The sequence below is a fragment of the Dipodomys spectabilis genome, unplaced genomic scaffold (genome assembly GCF_019054845.1).
Source record: "Dipodomys spectabilis isolate Male_0828 unplaced genomic scaffold, ASM1905484v1 ptg000024l, whole genome shotgun sequence".
Classification (NCBI taxonomy): Eukaryota; Metazoa; Chordata; class Mammalia; order Rodentia; family Heteromyidae; genus Dipodomys; species Dipodomys spectabilis.
The window spans coordinates 32,795,001-32,814,953 of record NW_024870701.1 but is presented as its reverse complement, the minus strand read 5'-3'; the positions used below and the strand labels follow the sequence as shown (position 1 = coordinate 32,814,953).

General features: G+C 43.8%; 1 protein-coding gene across 3 annotated transcripts in view; it reads right to left on the bottom strand.

The window, feature by feature from the left end:
* Nucleotides 1-19,953, bottom strand: part of Nedd4l (NEDD4 like E3 ubiquitin protein ligase) — a 306,373-nt gene that overhangs the window by 174,265 nt on the left and 112,155 nt on the right. Inside the window, exon 1 of one of the 3 annotated variants that reach the window (XM_042675090.1) lies at nucleotides 15,321-15,410. The exons of the other annotated variants lie outside the window; for them this stretch is intronic. The gene's annotated coding sequence lies outside the window, so the exon portion shown is untranslated. Of the gene's footprint in view, nucleotides 1-15,320; nucleotides 15,411-19,953 lie in introns of those variants that run through there. 3 annotated transcript variants of the gene reach the window in all.

Here is a 19,953-nt window from a genome sequence, read left to right as displayed (position 1 = left end):
CCCTCAGCTCTTCAGCTCAAGGCTAGCACTCTACCACTTGAACCACAGTGCCACTTCTGGCTTTTTTCTTTTTGCTCATGTGGTACTAAGGAATCGAACCCAGGGCCCAATGCATGCAAGGCAAGAGCTCTACCACTGAGCCACCTTCCCAGCCCTTAGTGGCAGAATTCTTGAAGGAAGAAATTTCTCAATAAATACCAGGATCCCCCAATGTACATGTCCTTTGACCCAGGAATTCAACTCTGTGAATTTACTTGCAGATACACAAAACTGTATTAATAAACACTACAGTAGTTTACAACACATGACCAGTATAGGAAGACTTGTACAACATCAATGGGGAGAAAAGCCCAAATGCCATGCTGAACCAGAGCTACAAACAGAGCACAGAAAGGGAGTCTTAGAATAAACAAAATGGGACTTTTTATTAATATGCTTGGAAAACCCAGGAGGTCGTCAAGGAGATTAAAAAGAGAACAGGCTAGAATAAGAAAAACAGAATTCAAGGATTTAGAGGAGTCAGGATTTTCTTTTTGGGGAGGTGAGGTGGAGTTGGGGGAGAGGGAGAGTTTGCTAGTACTGGGGCTTGAACTCAGGACCTGGGAGTAGGTTTTTAATGCTCTAGGCTGGCTACCTACCATTTGAGCCACAGCTCCACTTCTGGCTTTTGGGTGATTAATTGGAGATAAGAGTCTCAGGAACTTTCCTGCTCAGCTTGGCTTTGAATTTTGATCCTCAGATCTCAGCCTCCTGAGTAACTAGGATTACAGGTGTGAGCCACAGTGCATAGCTAGGATTTTTTTCTGTCAGATTTATTTTAAACCTCAAACCACAGCACCCTGTGACCTCCTATACAGGGAAAACCAGGATGTGGTTAACACTTAACAACAGATGGGTGGCGGCTCAGGTTGTTAAGCTGCTAAGAGGAGAGGCTTGGAAAATCCCAACCGCCAGCTCCTACCTCAAAGACTATGCATTCCATTTTCTTACGCTCACCCATTCATACATGGGGCATATGTGGAGAGACTGGGTCTTTGTTTTGAACTTTTCCCCATCTTGCTTTTCACCCATCAACTTCTCATTGAAACCCCTCCAAAGCCCATTGAATGGCTGACAATATCACAAAGTACAAAGATTCTGAAAGGTAGTCATTACTCAACTGATAGACACACACATTTTTAGTATGCCACCAAAATAGTACAATCAACACCTTTATACATGAGAATTTGTGTGCACTTTTATTTCTAAATGACAGATGACAGAATAAAGGCTACTGAGGTCTATTAATATTTATTGTCATATAGATCATCAGCTGCTTTCCAAAGAAAGCCATGATAATAATCCACATCTCCATCCATGTGACGGTTAATCTTGCTTGCGTAAATATATTCATGGTGTGTGCTTTTGTTCCTTGAGGTTTTATTTCACATCTTTCATTAAAAAGGGCATAGACTTCTAGGTTTTCTGGTGCTACCATAATAATTTCCACATGCTTATCTTTAATACAGAGAAAACACAATTTCTCTCTTGTAAATTTTCTCCCTCTCAAGGAGAGAAACCCTATTTTTTCATCCAGCTACCTTGACATCTTCCTATTGTGTTGCAATTGCTCTTCCCTTGAGGCTCTTAGAATGTCTAGGCATACAAACATTTCACTAAACCTTCAAGACAACATTAAATAATAACTTCAAAGGAAGATCCCCTAGTCTAATACGTAAGTTCAACTGAAACCATTTTAGAGTTTGCAACTGGGTCTCTCCCCCAGAGAGACTGGGTCTCTCCCCCATACTGTATTAGAAATGGGTATTATATTTTAGCGAATGGCTTTCAGCCTCTGCTGGTCTGGCACATTCTTTCTCCTTTAATATTAATGATAAGACTTCCCAGTCCTTAATTACCCTCATTTTACTGGGTAAAAAACACATACCAGTTAAAGTGCATTAGCTTGTGGATGTACAGCTCATATGCTATAAATACTGTGAATTTGTCTTCACTTGCTTAAATAATATTGGTCTATTCTTTTCTTCTTTAAAATAGATCAGATTTCTTTTTAGTTAAAAATTATACTAGTTCCCAACCCAGATGTCCCTCAGTAGATCAAGAAAATGTGGTATATATACACAATGGAATTCTATGCTTCCATCAGAAAGAATGACATTGCCTCATTTGTTAGGAAATGGAAAGACTTGGGGAAAAAATATTAAGTCAAGTAAGCCAGACCCAAAGAAATACAGGGCCCATGGTTTCCCTTATAATGCGGTAACTAGTATATGTCTAGGAAAAGCTTATCAGATTAGCAGAAAAGCTCAAAAGCTATATACATATGACCATAAGATGATGCTAAGTGAAATGAACAAGAGGTTTTTCTTTGATGTTGTTTTTAATGTACTATGTGATTTTCTTTGGTTTCTTTCGTATGTTCTTCCTCCTTTGGTATGTCCCTGTTGTCACTGTATTTGATTTTGGTACTCTGCTTCTTGTATATATATTTGTCTAATTTGAGGAGGGGAAGAGGGATAACAAAATGCTGAAATAAGCACACAGGATGACCCATTGCAACAATGAGAATCATAAGACACTATGTGGAAATGTACTTTACAACTTTGGGGAGAGGGGAGTAAGGGAGGTTTGGAAGGGAGGGATAGTAGGAGAAAAACAAAAGAGGGGGTAATAATGCTCGACAAGAAATGTACTCATTGCCTTACTCAAGTAACTGTAACTCCCTGTACAGCATCTCTACAATAAAATAAAATCTAAAAAACTTATACTGGTTCCACAAAATAAACCAGGAGACATTTCATGTAAGTCTCAGGGTAGTACAAATAATACTAAAAACCTATGTTCTTTAAGGTTAAACTCAGCTAAAAAGAATCCATGGAGTTTCACTGCTTTTCTCAATAGTACTCTCAAGCATCTTTCCTATCTCTTCTATGATGAGCGGTTTCTTCAATTTTGGGTCAATTTAGGTCATTTGTATTTTACTAAGAAATCTTCCCTATGTTTTTAAGTGCGGTGCCTAGAGTTGTATGTACATGTTCATACAAAGCCTATTAGTCCCCACCTCCCCGACCCCATTCTCATTCCTATTAGCTATTTCTGCTCTCCTTTTTCTTTGCTAGGATAATGGAGCTTGTCATTGGTCTTTCCAAATAACCAGATGCTGGGTTTATTTCGCCTTTAAATTTATTGTCTCTTTCAGCTTTTATCTTTCCCTAGCCAGTCCTCCAAGTTTTTTTTTTAATTTAGCTCACTTTCTGAATGTTTTCAATGCATATTTTGTTTATTTTTATCTTCCTTAATACTGAAGGAAGTTTCCCTTTCTAGGTGGTGTATTCTATAATATGCAGAATTTTTTTCAGAGAACAAGATAAAAAATTACTTGCTATGAAAATTATAAGGGCCACAATGCAAATTGAAACTGTGGCATTCTTAGGACAAGAGATTAGCAAATCAATGGAAGAAGAGGAGGAGCAAGAGGAGGAAGAGGAGGAAGAGGAGAAGGGCGAGGAGGGTAAGGAGGTGACCTTGCCTCCATCAAATTAAAGCAAAACCATGGTCATATGTTCACCCTGAATTTCACATTTTGGGGAAATGACTGGTTTCACAAGCAAAATATTTTTTAAAAAAGGTTTAAAACATACATATACAACACACACACATACAGAATAATTTCTGTAGCCAAAATGTATTTTTAGTTTTCTCTTCAACCTTTCAGCTCTCATGAGGACAAAGTTCCAAAGCCAAACCACCACAGGATCCTGGATGGCAGCGGTTCCATTTCAGGTCACCACAGGGCTTGAAGGTGACCTAATAAAGTAGAAGCATCATCTGCCCAAGTCATCATAGAACTCTCGGGAAGTCAGAAGCAATCCTGCAGAACCTGCTGCCCTGGCAGGTGCAGAAATGTGCACTGTAAGAAGAGCTCGCTTGGGGGCTGGGAAGGTGGCTCAGTGGTAGAGTGCTTGCTTTGCATGCATGAGGCCCTGGGTCCGATTCCTCAGCACCACATAAGCAAAAAGAAAAAAAGCCCGAAGTGGCACTGTGGTTCAAGTGGTAGAGCGCTAGCCTTGAGCTGAAGAGCTGAGGGACAGCACCCAGGCCCAGAATTCAGGCTCCACGACAGGACCCTACCCCCCAAAAAGAAGAGATCGCTGCATGACAGGTTCCATGCCACCAACTCAAAAACTGGAGCTGAAGAGGCCAATGGAGTCTTGTGTATCTCAAGGCAGAGGAGGAGACTCTGGCCTAGTTAGAAAACTGAGGCCAGAAGCGAGGCTGCTATGACTACCTTAACCCCCCTACAGAGGAACATTATTGGTCCCAACCTGGCTGGGGGCATTTGAAAATGACACTCCACGAAAATCACGTTTATTTATGCTCTACTAATTTGGCATTTGTGATCTGGAAAGCATTCAGACTCACCGTTGCCATTTTTAGACCCTATGACAACAGGCTAAGAAGGAAGCTCAGCCTACTTAAGGGAACACAGTTTAAAAGCTGTGACTCATATGTAAACAACTAACATGCGAATCATTTATCTGTTGGCGAGTGCTAATACTTTTATTTGGGTTGCTAACCAGAAGTCCTTGTGAGAACAAAAACACACAGAAAAAAAAAATCTTAGGATCTTCTGCTATTTAAAATTTCTACTTTGTTCCTGAATGCTTTCTCCAGGGAATCCCAAGAAATAAAATGTTACTTTCAAGCTCTGGTGTTAGCAGAAATCTGTTGTGACAGGAACCATTTCATGTCCCCAGAGTCTCCAGTGCTCTGGGAACTTCTCCTTAACCTGTATGCTCCATCATCCATGTTCATCATCATGAACAGCAGTGGTGATAAGACTGAACTCTATCCTGCTGAAGCCATCTGCAGACCCTCATCTCCAGCCACAGGCCAGATACTAGTGCAGACATGAGTGAGCACAGTCAAGTCAGGGACATCGATATGACTGCTTTTAAGCCCAGAAATGCATAGAAACGTCCACTTGGGGCTCACTCAGGGATCTGAGCCCACTGGGTGATTCTAGAGAACACTGGTGATCAACAGTCTCAAGGAGGGACTATGCAGAGTGCCTTGAAATCGCTCCACTTTCTCATCCAACTACTGCAGGGGTGTGACACATACCACAAACCCCATGGAGGCATGAGGAAAGTTGTTCTTGCTTGCATGGTAGTACGGTTGCATTTGTAGAATGGGGAGGGTTTGAAAACAATACACAGCCATTCGTACCCTAAACGTTCACATGTAACACATCTCAGCAGTCACTTCTGCTTGACTTTCCACACCCTTAGTGCCCCATGTGTTCCTTCCTTCCATTCTTTTGTCCATTATTTCTCTCACCTAGCTCAAGCTATGCTGCCAGATCTCTCTGCTTAAGTCACCTCAATGTCAGCACAGCCCAATCTGTCCACTCCTTAGGCAGCGGTGCTGCTTCCCCCCACACCCCCCCAGCCCAGGCCTCCCTCCAGTCAAACCCAGCTCTGTAAACAGGACACTGATTACATCTGACGGAGAAACTAGGTGTAATCTGCCAACTGACTTTGCACAGCTGAAACAAGCCACGGTCATGTTGGGAGGGATCCGGGGATCCCGGACCCAATTCTCTTCTGAGAATAGCTTTATTTCCATTCATGAGGAAGCTTTATTTCCATTCAGGATATGAACTGGGTTCCACCACATAAGTAAGCAAGGTTCATCCTCACACACAGGGAGCGAGGAGGGACCCAGACACTGGGACACTGAGACTCTGGGTCACTGAAAACAGCCCAGGGAAAATAGGTGAACATCTGTACAGGGAATAGGGGCAGATTGGCCTCAACAAAGAAGGCAGAAAGAGATGTGAGAGGGAACAGGACTGAACTGGAATATATTCAGAATTTTCCACCTGAAGGCAAGGGAAAGGATGGGACCCTTTGTCCTGTCTTCATTACTGGTGGTTTCTACTACTTCTCTATCAATCTTCAGCTAATGACTAACAGATAGCCTTGAAATTTCAACATTCTCCTTCCTACATGTTTTCTATTCTTACCCTACTCCAATTAATCATCTCATTTCCCTCTTCCAACTGACATGCTTCTTGCTCTTCTCTCTTCCCCTTCTCCCCCCATTTCTCTCTCCCCCCTCTCTCTCTGCATTTCCTTCTTCTTTTCTCCCCTCCCTCCCCATCGCTCTAGTCAAAATAACCCATGCTCCTTAGGATTACAAAACAAACTTTCTGATATTTTTATAACAAACATTTCTTCCAAATATAACTTCCTTAATTTTGAAAAAGGGCAAACAAATATTTTTGCCAGGTGACTCTATTTTCCTTCCTTTAATCTCTGTTATGCCTTTTTGCAAACACAATAAATAGATTTGCCCGTTAGTTAAGGGCTTAACTGCTCAGGCTTCACCACTGCAGACCCAACTATCCAAGTTCGAGCTGGGCAGTGACCCACCATAAAACCACATTCGTTTGTGAGGAATTAAAAGGACTAATACCCTCAGAGCAGGAAACGCAAATCAGTCCCAATAAAAAAGATACCCATAACTGACTCTATGTGCCTGCTGCCTTTTGTAGATCTTAGAATATCTTGTAGTTGTTATTGAGTTGTTGTTGTTTAATTTATTTAATGAATTTAACTTTTGGTCTACACATCTTCTATTGAAGTTTTTGGTCTAAACATCTTCTATTGAGATTTTTCACATTCTACTGGATATTTGCCTCTAACAGCTGTGTTTTATTGGTGTGATGCAGAATTCTTTTTTTTCCTACTTGTTATTTTAAATTTTTTTGTTTTCTCTTTATTATGGCCCATCTGATTCCAAGTTGGGGAGTTTTATGTCATGTCACAAGTTTGTTTGTTTTTTGTTTTTTTTTTTAAATCCATTCTCTGCTGTGCTCTGTAGCACCATCTTGGCTTCTAACCTTTTCCATAAGTGACCCTCAGGAGGATGTGCAAAACTTCAAAACCTTTCATATAATGAGTCCTCAGTGTTATAAAAATTATGGAAATTCAAAATCTAATTTTAAAGAAGACTGACTGAAGCTTAGGAACATATGCAATTCACAGACACCTCACAATCTGCCACCAGTCAGCAGAATGATAAATAGCTATAAAATGGCAAGAACAATGTACATCTAAATAAATGATTGTATTATTATTCCTTATTTCAGTGGCTGTTCCTTTGGCTGGACTGGCCTAACAAAAAGCCCTGCCCAGGAGATTTCAAGGTTTCTACTAAGCCATAAACATCCTGAAGCCAAAGACTAGTTTTAATCCCTTTGGTTTTATATATAATCAACTTGTCTTTGAGGCAAAATAAGACTATACAAAATAAATGCTTAGTATAAATGGATTACTGTTAGTTATGTTGTATGAATGCATTGACACCTATAAATGTGTCAAATAGCAAATTGGGCAATAAAGCCAGCAAGGATTCTCAATTCATAACTGCCAAATGTTTATTTATTCATTTATTCCTGCCCATATGGGGACTTGAACTCAAGCCTGACATGCTGACATAGATTTTTCACTCGAGGCTGGAGCTTTACCACTTGAGTCACGTTTCACTTCTGGCTTTTTGCTGGTTAATTGAAGAGAAGAATCTGACTGGGCTGGCTCCTAACTGAGATCCTCAGAACTCAGCCTCCTAAGTAACTAGGATTACAGGTATAAGCTATCTGCCCTTGGCTATATTTTTACTTTTATTATTTTTACTGTAAGTCATTTTCTGAAACTAAGGGTGCTAGAAGCTTCTTTCTAACAGTTGGTTTGAAGTGGATTCCCTTAGACCGAGCAGGTAAGACTGACTAGCACATACTGAAATACTGAAAAGTTTCTTTAATTGTTCCCTTAATAAATCATAGCACATAGATGTTATTTTTCAAATGTTACAAGCTTTTAGGGTCTGATTCACTAATCTTCTCAGACAGTCTGGCAAGACTGAATTTATCTTGGAGATTAACTACCAAGTGGAGAATTTCATTTAATTATAAAAAAAAAGCAAAAAGAATTTGAAAAATGTTTTCTCCAGTCATAGTTATTTTAACATTCACTAATTTGGATGCAGCCAACATAGTTTAGGAAAAAAGATCATCTGTTTCTTTGTATAAAAAGCCATCTTCAATTTTTTTTAAAAAAAGTAAAAAAAAAAAAAAATCCAACCTCTTTCCTCTTGTACATTTACCAAAATTACATATTCCTATGCTAATATATTTTCTATAGTCTGCTAAACATCATTATGCACCTATAAATGAACATTACTGCAGCCTATCAAAATTAACCCTTTGAAATTAAAATTCAAGAGTCAGGAAAATACTGAATCCAATAATAAGGGATTTTTTATTATGTCAGTGACTTCACTCCCTGAAATCACTTTGGCTACCAAGTCAGTTTGTAGATAACGTAAGGAGTAATTTGCAACGATCTTTTAATTTAAGTGTGCACTGAGCTTGAATATCAACATTTACCAACACACAAGCAGGGATGCATCCGCGTGTGTGCCCGGGTGTATGTGCACACACGCGTGTGCATGCGTGCGCGCACACACACACACACCACTGCAGCAGCAGTGGGGCGCAGACGCAGAGCCAGCTCACAGGGCCATGTACAGTCTAGCAAGTACATTAACATCAATGATGAGAAAATGTGCAGGAAGCTGTGTGCACTGAGCATTATCTCTGTGCTATTGCTGAGCCAGAATTCGTGGGAGTTGGCTCCAGGACACCCAGCCTCAGGACACCAAACTATGAGGAAGCTCAAGTCATCTACCGAAAACTGGAACAATATTTGCACAGAACCTATGCTTGACCTCTGGCAGAGTTTAAGGCATGTCGAGATGACTTATAATACCTAACAAAATGTGCGTGATGGCTAGTCATTGTGCTCTCTTGTTTGGGGAATCACCGGTGTGTACATACTCAGTACACACACAATGTTTTTAACATGTGTATTTCCAATCTTGCTGACTGAAACCTTGGTTGACCCGGTGGATGGAGACCACAGAGATATAAACGGTTAACTGTAAATACATGGGCAATGTATACATTAACATGAACAGAGTAATGGATGAATAACACTAGCCAAGCAAGAGATGTGAGGTACTGGCTACTGGGTAAACCAAGAAGGTGATGAGGGCTGTGTGGCATGTGTGAGGCAGGAATGGCGGGTGGCACCGCCAGGGACAGATCCCACCACAGAGAGGATGAATCCTGAGTCTTCTGGGGGAGGTCAAGGCAGGGTGGGGACAGGCAGGCTGGCACATCTACTTGTTGGAAAGGGAGCCTACACTCTCCTGTTTACACTGCTGCATCCACTTTGGATGCCCGCAGCCCAGCCCTCCCCCAACCTGACTGTGCAAAACAGACCCCAGGAATCCAGCTAACTAGTAGATTCCACCTGGGCTCATGTGGGCCAGGGTCTGACATCCCTCCGCTCCAAGAAGTTCACAGACCACGCACAGCTGCACGGAGCACACTGGAGCGGCACGAGATTCCTGAGGGTCTATGGAGTCCACAAGACAAGGGAGAAAGAACCAGCTTCTTCCTACTAAGATGCCTGGACAGAAATAAAGAATGACACATACCAATGGCTATTTATCGCAAAGCACCGCACAAGTCATCAGTAGATGGCCATTGGTGTACTCTACTCCAACCGTACAACACAGTAAAGCCATCTGAGGCCATAGGAAAATGTTGGATGAAACACCACAGAGTCAGCTCCTTAACAAGTGAACTTCAGTCTGCCTCCATTAAGAATCAGCACCTCTGACAATGTTGTCAGACATTTTGAATTCATATACTCTTCTGTAGAATGGGAACTTCTTCGTACAACTACTGAAAATAATAATAATAATAAAAAAAAGAATTACCACCTCAAAAATGAACTACATACAACTTTCGGGGGGAGATTGGAGGGAAAAATACTAAAGAGAGCCAAGGAAGGGGTGGCATTGTCTAAAAAGAAACTCACTCATTGCCTCACTTACGAAGCTATAATCTCTGTACATCAGCTTTATCAGCACTATTAAAAAAAATCACCACCTCAGAAAACTTGGCCTTCTCAAATACACAGCAAGGTACTCCATGTGAAAATGGCTGAGTCCAAACTTCAGGGCCACGCCCTAAAGGGCAGTTTTATTTCCTCATTGGCTCAGTCGGGTCAAGTGTGGTGTCAGTAAATCAGATCAACACCTAGGTCCTGGCATCTGAAACTGACTGAATGTTTCTTCAGGAACTAGGGAGGCCCAAAAGTCTAGAAGCCATTATCCCATCTCCGAAGTTACTTTAATCTAATTAAGGAGTCAAGAAGTGTGGAAGAATTCCGAGAGCAAGGCAGGGTGACAATAAAAGGTGTCAGAAATGAGTACATGATTAACTGAATAGTGAATTAATTAAACAGGCAAATTTTCCCAAAGAACTGAAATGAAAAATAAATGCCAACAGAGTGAATTAGAACCGGCAAGTTAACTTGTCTAGGCTGGTATCTTAGATCTCCACAGGGAACATGTGAGGCTAAATTAACTCTGAGGTGGTCTCAGCCTCACCGTGATGCAAGCAATGGATCTACTGCTATCCATCCACAGCGCAGGGCTGGGGAACTCAGTCCAGGCCCATTGAGAGACCAGGTGGCAGCTGGCCATAGCCAAGGAGAGCACGGTAGACAGCTTGTCTTGCCCCTCCTGCAAGGGAGACTTCTAGGTGGCTGGTGGCTGGAAAACTACCAAGAGGAGATCGGGGAGGTAGCTCATGCTCATGAGCACAATGCTTGCCTAGGATGCACAAGGACTTGGGCTCCATCCTGATTAAGATCCAAAAGAAAGAAAGAAAAGAAAAGGTTGGGGTGGAGGGAGTACCACTGGCCTGTAATCTTTGCTAGTTAGAAGGCTGAGGGCTGAGGCCTGCAATTCAAAGCTAGTCCAGGCAGAGAAGTCTGTGAGACTCCCATTTCCCAAAAAACCAGCAAAAACCCAAAGCAGAGCTGTGGATCAAGTGGTATAGTGCTAGGCTTGAACATAGAAACTAAGGGACAGATAAAGGCCTTGAGTTCAAATCCCAATTCCAGCACAAAACAAAGGGGGGGGGGGGGAACATATGAAATAACTACGGTTCAAATATGGTTCAAATAACTATGGTTCAAATTAGGTACACTGCCAGTAATTTGAATTTGAAAGGTATTTTATTGCCTTAATTTTTTTATTGTGAAAATACCGTACAGATGGGTTACAATTACATCAAGCACTGTTGCCTCCTCCTTTGTTTCCCCTTCCCATCCCCTCCCCCCCAATTGCCTTAATTTTTTATTTATAAGCTCCACCATTATTTTTGTCCACCATTTGGGAGAGTGGGTGGTCCTGGAGCTTGAACTCGGGGCCTGAGCACTGTCCCTGAGTTTCTTTGTGTTCAAGGCTAGCACTCTACCATTTGAGCTAATAGCTCCAACTTGTGGCTTTATGCTGTTAAGTCTCAGGTTGGCCTTACATCAAGACCTTCAGATCTCAGCCTCCTGAATATCTGGAATTACAGGCATAAGCCACTGGCAACTGGCTTATTTTACATTCTCCAGAGCAGAGCTGTCCTGTCTCAGCAGCACTGACCTTCAGACTAGATACCTGTGTGCAGGGAGCACTACACAAAGCAGAGCCGCATCCAGGCCTCCACCCACTAGGTGCCAACAGCACCTGCTTACCCGCCCACCTTCCCGCCCCCCCACAAACTGTGACAACTAAAAATGTCTCCAGATATTGCCAAATGCCCCTGGAGGAAACACCGATTGAGAACCGCTGCTTTTAAACAATTCATGAGATGTGTGTCTATAATAAGACTTCAATATAGATTAAATGACTATTTTTAAAACCCTTTTATTCAGCCATATAAACCAGTATTTGTCTCAGAACTACCATCACTAAGGAAGCTCAAAGAAGCTAAGTCATACTTTTCCTCTCTCTCTCTCTTTTTAATTAATGGGGGCTAAACAATAAAAATACCATTTAGATTTAATAATTCCCTTGACACAAAGAATTCAGATTAGAAATCATACTCAATCCTATCCATCCAGGATTCTAGAATAAACATCCCAGCCTACTCCGCCAACAGCCAAATCAGCCAGGCCTCAGGCAAAACTTGGTCTGGGAGAGAAGCCAACAAGGACAGCTCCGAGCACGGCGGACACCCAACCCACCCCCACCCCCACCCCGCCCGGAGGCCTACGCTGCCTCAGGATCTTTCGGCCACCCGCAATAAAAATAGTACCCATTCTGGAAAATAAAAGTAAGGCCAGGGAAAGAAGAAAGGTGCACTTGGAAAGTGTATAACAAATGTCCCCAGATTTCTTACCTGTCATTCTATTTTCAGAAGTGAGGGGAGAGAAGAATACTTCCACATTCAACCACTAAACAGGATAGAGAAGGTCCCAAGGGAAAATTAGGGTAGATCACACGTTAGTCCCATTCAATGATTCTCCTCAACTTTTTTCAATTGTCCCTTAGAAGTCATACAAATAGGGCTGGGAAGGTGGCTCAGTGGTAGAGCGCTTGCCTTGCATGCATGAGGCCCTGGGTTTGATTCCTCAGCACCACATAAGCAGAAAAAATAAAAAAGCCGGAAGTGGCGCTGTGGCTCAAGTGGTAGAGCGCTAGCCTTGAGCTGAAGAGCTGAGGGACAGTGCCCAGGCCCAGAGTACAGGCCCCATGACCAGACCACCCCCCCCCCCAAAAAAAAGAAGTCATACAAATAGCCACTATTCTATGTTTTGTATGTGTGTGTGTGTGTGTGTACTGGGGGCTTGAATTCAAGAACTATGTACTCTTGCTTGTCTTTTTCCACTCAGGGCTGATGCTCTATCCACCCTTGAGCCACACCTTCATTTCCAGCTTTTTGCTAGTTAATTGGAGAAAGACTCTCTCATATGTACCTGTCCTGGCTGGCTGCCTTTGCCTCTGAACCAGGATCCTCAGATCTCAGCTTCCTGAGCAACTTGGATTACAGGCATTAGCCACCAGCACCTGGCACCTAGCATTTTTATGACTAGGAAATCTGCTTATCTTATTTTTTAGGCAGTCTCAACTGAACCTGCAGAAATCATCACTACATATTTAGGTCAGGAGAAAGAGCGAATTCTACCTGCCATATGGGCTGGACTGGAAGGCCATGCAGACAGAACTTCCATTAAGAGAAGGGTCAAAGGTTATGGGGATAAGAGCAGATGGTTGCCAGGAAGGCTGAAAGAGATCCAGGCAGTTCTCACCTGTAGCTGGGAAACCCAAAACCCCAAACACCATGGCTGCCACCACTGGGAGAGAAGGGGGGCCAACAGCCCTTCAGGGCAGGCTCACCAGAAGGCTCACAAGCCACCTGGGAATCCCCCATCAGAGAGAAGCCGCTGCTTGCTGTGGTTCCTCCTCATCTGACCCAGTTCAAATTCCAGCAAGGGCAAGAACACATAACCAGAGAACCAGCTCTACCCAGTTCCTACAGGTGGGCAGCAGAACGGCTGGAAGGAATCTCAACTGGAGGAAGATGGCGGAGTCCAGCCTGGGCAGTCCCAAGCAAGCAAAATGTTAATCAAGGCCTAGAATCAGTTTCTTGAAAGATCATTAACCAGGTGCTCAAGTCTCTTGGTGAGAGGTGAGACAGTTCACAGGTTGAAAAAAATATATGGCCACACGTACCATTTGGGCTATGCCAAGAGAAAGGGATATGAAAGGTGAAGCAAGAGCAAAAACAAACAGGGTCAACTTGGGGAAGGGTACACATTGCTTCCTCTTCTCCTAGATTTATTTGTTCCTTCTGCTTCCAGAAAAAGAGTTTACCTGCTACCTCCTGTGCAAAGCAATTTACAGGTAAGGAAATGTTTGTGGTGCACAATGATCTCCTTGAAAGGAGATGGCTCTCACTTCCAAATCGGACACAGAAAGCATGGCACATTCTTCATGATGCACATGCTCTGCTAATACCTCCACATGTAAGGATCCAACTCATGAGGCCCATAAGACATCCCCATTAGGATGCCAGGGGTCAGCAGTTCAACTTCAGACATTATAAATGACCATGATTTTGAAGATTGTTAGCAAAAGTTCTTTCTGCTATCCTTTCAAATGCTACCACCCAGGCCTGGGCCTTCCTCCTCCTCTCCCTCTCCTCCCCCACCACTCAGAACATGCGGGCGCCTGGCTCAGCCTTGATCTAAGGCAGCCTGAGACTTTCTCATTGTTTATACAATCTCCCTACCCTGCTTCATGGCCCTGGTTTTCCATCCGGCATTACATAATTCAATTGTCCTCAAATTATGTGATTAGCCATAGAGCATAATTTGTGGCCAAAGTAAAAATAAATACATAAACAGCAGAAGAAAAGGAGAGCTGCATACACCTTCCCTGCTGGCATGACCTATGTCAAATGGGAAGGCAGCTGATTCTGGAAAATCCATTGCCTTGTGCTACTGAATGACATTACCCCAAGTCCTTTCTGACTTAAAGGAAATACAAGTACCTGTTTTAGTTTTTCCCAAAGGGGGTACAAGTTTCTAGGTTTTGAAAACTGAAGAGCATGAGAGAAGGCAAATGAATACCCTCTAGCTCGCAAGTACCGCATCTCCCATTCTCTTTAAGTTCTTCACCGGATGTCTATCCATACAAGAGCAAAATCATTAACTCGGTGAACACATGGGAAGAGCCAAGTGAGGTGTCACGTGACTGTCAGCAAGCATTTCCTGTAAAGGGATCACACAAACGAAGAAGGTCTGTGTACCCCAGAGGTAAATCTGAAACCGTAAGAGGTAGAACATGGCCCATAGTGACCGACATGCCTGAAATTAGACCAATACATAGTGAAGTCTAAAGGGGAGGGGGGGGGGGGGGGAGAAAAACCTATTTAACACAAGATCTGTCCTCATTTCACCTGGAATTTTTGGACCAAATTTCTGAGTTGTGCTGTGGCAGATCCCTCCAGTGTGTCTATTTCTGACATTTTCAGGAACACAAGCCATAACTGGTTCCTACAGGGGTGGAGGAGGCACGGGGCGTGGTGGGTATAATGATTTCTCAGTGCACTAACACCGAACACAGGTTTCCAGCCAAACCAGAGGTTGCACACCCGAGCCATGAACATTTCTCACTGTCTACCTTTTGACTCTGGAAGACCATAAAAACACAATGCTTCACAGACATTTTTTTTTAAAAAAGCAAGTTTCTGAAGTGCCCACCCCCTGCACCTTCTGGCATGTGTAGGTTAAAGCGAATGGATCCAGGAGAAGAGAACATTTCCTGGGTGGTGTTCACAGACCCAGCAGGAAGAAGAAGAAGAAGAAGAAAAACCCACCGGAGCCTGTGGTGGTACTTACCAATCCCCAGGCAGGGAGAGAGGCGCGCGGGTCGTGTGCAGATGGCTGGTCTGTCTCCCCTGCCGACAGCAAGAGCCAGAGAGCGATCCTGGCCGGGCCGGGCTGTTCCCCGCAGGTGATCCAGAGCCAGGGGCCGGAGGGCGGGGCCGGGGAGGGGGCGGGGCCAGCACGGCCCAGGTAGGGTCTCAGCACAGCCCAGCACAGCCCAGCACAGCCCAGCCTGCACGCTCCAGCTGCAGAGGGCCGGGTGTGCCGTGCCGAAGCCTGCCTGGGCTGGCACAGGCTGCTGATGCCTGCCTGCCTGCCTGCCTGCCTTTCTCGAATCAGAAGCAAATTCAAATGTGGGGAGGGCAGAAACAGCTCAGCCGAGGCGACCCAGCCAATGACTATAGGAGGAACTTTGTAGATCACACACACACACACACACACACACACACACACACACACACACACACACACAGGAGAAAAGGAGTTCAAAGCACAGCCACACAACACGGCTCAGCCCCGCCCCCTCCCACCACACAAGCACACATGATGAAAATTAGCAAGAAGGGAGACCCTGGAAACTTCCGGGGTCCCCCAGCCATTCAGAATGTCCCTTTTTGAAAAGGAAAGCCAGCTTTCCCTAAATGTGTATGCCAATTTAGATGGCAGAAAGCATTGAGGGACCAAGCAAATCCTCTGGAGGGTTTCCCCATGTCCCTTACAAACAGGAAATGGGGCTACATTTTCATCAGCCAAGGCCAGCTTTGGGTCTGTCGGCGCCAGCTTACTAGTTTGGGGGTGCTGAGCAAGTTTCGGAACCTACAGCACCCTCGGGATCTTCGTGGGAACCCTGGGGTCTCCTGCCTACTTTGTCCTGAGGAATCAGACCGGCATCCTTCTCCACAATCAAGGTGCCTTTGCCCTTCACATGATGACGGAGCCTCAGGAGCTGGTGATACTAAACAACTGGCCCGAATCAACCATGGCTACCTCTCTCTCTGCCCCCCCCCCCCCATTCAGCTTCCTCTAAGAAGCTGGTCTACACCCTGAAGGGTGGAGCTCATGGTACACCGCTTGCTGCATGCACACTACACAAGTACCATCCTGTGTTCCACCCCCAACACCACTACCCAAAGGAAGAACTGACCTCTCGCATGTCCAACACCAACAGCTGTTTCTCCTACGCTCTCTCCCCTTGTACCAATGTCTCTGACAGGTTAAAAAGGCCATTTTAGAAGTCAGCCTTGAGTACAGGGTCAAAGGGAGACAGATCCCATGCCAATCCTCAAACCAAACCCTGTCAAGGACATGAAGCCGCATGCTCACTTTAAGAGTCAAGAATGTAGAAGAGGCAGGCCACCAGTGGCTCACACCTGTAATCCTCACCACTCAGGAGGCTGAGATCTGAGGACTGATGTTAGAAGCCAGCCCAGGTAGAAAAGACTCTGAGACTCTAATCTCCCCCAATTAACCAGCAAAAAGCCACAAGTGGAGATGTGGGTCAAGTGATAAGAGGGACAGCTTTGAGTGGAAAAGCTCAGGGACAGTGCACAGACCCTGAGTTCAAGCCCCAGTCCCAGCACCAAAAACAAAAAATGTCCACACATAATTGTGTCAGGACTTTTTCTAGATCCCTTTTACAGGCCAGTATTTCTTACAATGGGATTAACAGCTAACAGGTAATACAACGCTTTAATTAGGGAAGAGCTGTCCCACCCATTCAACTCTATGCTCCAGTAGTGACCTTCCCTGGGTGGGAAGGAGAGCCCCAGTCTCACCTGGGCCAAGAGGCCGTCATCGCCATCTAGTGGTAGATGCTGCACATTGCAGTTAGGAATCTACTCTCCAAGGAGGCCGACCGTGGAATTCCTGTTTTATCTCATCTACTCTGACCCCTAGTTCGGCTAGTCAAGGAGAGCCTTCATTCTTTCCCACCAGATCTAATTTCAGACCTTCATTATTTTCCCACAGACTTGTCAGAATGCTTTTTCTCCATACCCATCTCCGTTCCCCACCTAACACCTGGGGATGTCGATAGAAAAATTCCAAAGCACATAGGAAAAAGAAAGAGCCAGTATTCTATCTCCTAAATACAGAACCAACTACTGAAAAACATAAGGCCAGTCCAGAGACGAGAGCAGCTGAAGACCCAGGAAATAGCAAAGAGAGAGCTCTTAGAACTGGGCCCTGAGCAATCAGACTTTGATGAGTTAAGGCAAGTTGTTCCCTATATCTATATGTATTGCAGAAAGTGCAGAAATAATATTCAAAGCCATGTTCCCAACTCCTTCTCTTCTCCCAAGCCTTCAGCCTACCTGAAACACACCAGTTCCAACCAGCTCTCAAACAGATGCCAGTCTCAGGGAGAATTATCAGAGCAAGTGGAGAAAGAATTTGGAAAATTCATACTTAAACGGCATCCCTGGGATTGTCTCGTACATGGTACTCGTGGTTTCTAATGAGCTGCAGGGAGGAATACAGCAAGGGCTTGGCACACAGCTGTGCCCAGCTGCAGTACAGCTGCAAATCTATCAGAGTAGCAGCACTTGCTGGGAGAGTAACAGAAGAGGAGCTCTGTGAAGAAGTTCCTGGCTTTTAGCTACATTACTCCAGGATAGTATAACTGTACAATTAAGAATCTCATTTATATGGCCAGGTGCCGGTGGCTCATACGTATAATCCTGCCTATTCTGGAAGCTGAGATCTGTGGATCATGGTGTGAAGAGCCAGGCTGGCATCTCAATGAACCACCAAAAAGCCAGAAGTAGAGCTGTGGCTCAAGTGGTAGAGCACTAGCCGTAAGCAAAAAAAAAAAAGCTCAAGGATAGCACCCAGGCCCTAAGTTCAAGACACTGGAACAAGAATCTCATTTATATTTAAATAGATGCTAGAATAATTCAAGAGCTAAATTTCAAGGTTTTCTGCCTTCCAATCAGTTGTATGCTCTTACATATAAAATAGTCCAAAGAAATCACTCATCTATTATAATACTGTTAAAAAATACCATCCACACACCTAACCCTCCCTCCCTCCCCCTCCACCCCCCTACCCAGTATATTCACACACCCACTGGCCTTGTTTTCTTCTTAGCCTCTGTGCTTTCAAAACCTTGCCAATTAATCACAAGTGTATATCCAAGGCCATACAAGCTGGACTAGAACATGACAATATCCAACTTCAAATGTTTAAAACAAACAGAAATGAAGCCAGCAGGTAGAACCCAAATTCTTTATGTCTAAAACATATGTATGGCCAGATACCAGTGGCTCATGCCTGTAGCTACTCAAGAAGCTGAGATCTGAGGATGGCAGTTCGAAGTAGCTAGGATTACAGGCATGAGCCACCAGCACCTGGCTTTTTTTTTTTTTTAAATTAGTGTCTCTTTGGGCTGGCCTGCAACTGCAACTTTCTATCTTCTGGCTTCCACCCCCCAGAGTTCTTAGATTACAAGCATGTGCCACCATAACGTAGCTTCAAGTTCACATCTTAACCTTTCCCATTTACAGTGAACACCCTTGTCACTCTCTCTTCTTAACTGTTGTCTCTGGCACACTGTACAGGCAGTCAGCTGTGCCTTAGACTCCACATCATTTGTGTTCCTGACCAAGGTCTTTAACCTCTTGGTTTCAAGCATGGCCATGTGTTAAGGTATAGCTCTTTGTCCTACAATTTTATGGTCCAGACTCATGTATTTAGGCTTGAAAAACCAAGACAAACGCTATCGTATCAACAAGTATTTATCAGGCTACTACCTCCACCTACCAACCACAGTGCCTGAGGAGGCCACGTGGCTCATTCTAGACATTACCTTTCGGACACTTCAACCACTGTTCTATTCATGTATCATTTAGCACTCTGGCCCTACGTTAAGTGCCAGTTAATGTGATGGTCTGTAAGAAGCCTGTCTCACCAATAAACTTTTAAACTGCTTTACTATAATAAGGCCCAAGTCTTCCTTAGGAATTCATTAATTCTATTGGAGCCAGCCTCAGTTCCAGCACTACAGAGGCCCAAGAACCAGAAGCAGCCTCTGAATTCTGAAATAGCAGTACCCCTGATCAGAGCATGCAGAGCTCCACTCGCTGCAATACAATTCTCAACATGCTCCATTATTTCATTCACTGAAAAGAATGGCTTCCTATATGCTACAGAGGACACAAACACCACAAGCGTCTCTTCTATAGACACCTGAGCCCACTATTCAGGGACACAAGTGGCATTTAAACATCTCAAGAGCTGTGATCAACAGTGAGTGGTCCATTCAAGCAGTTGAAGAACAAGGTCTATTCCTCATCTTCTACTTGAAGGTAGAGGATGGGATAGAAATAATAGGACCAAAACACTGGCTATGGATACAAAACATAAGTCTTCAATCAAATAAGTAAGTAAAGTTTTCTCTTCTAACCCAAACATCAACCTTTTTCCAATGATTGCAATAGCAACATAGATTTAATCATTTCTTGACCTCTCAGTTAAGTCAATTACAGAACTCTCCATTATTCACAGGAAAACCATATACACAAATATGCACACATAAATCTGGAGAAGATGCTAATGCTAATACTTCAGATCATTATTCTACCCTTTCACAGCCAGGTAAGGCAGCGTTTGGCTGCTATCTAAGTAGTTGGGACACTGGCGCAGAAGG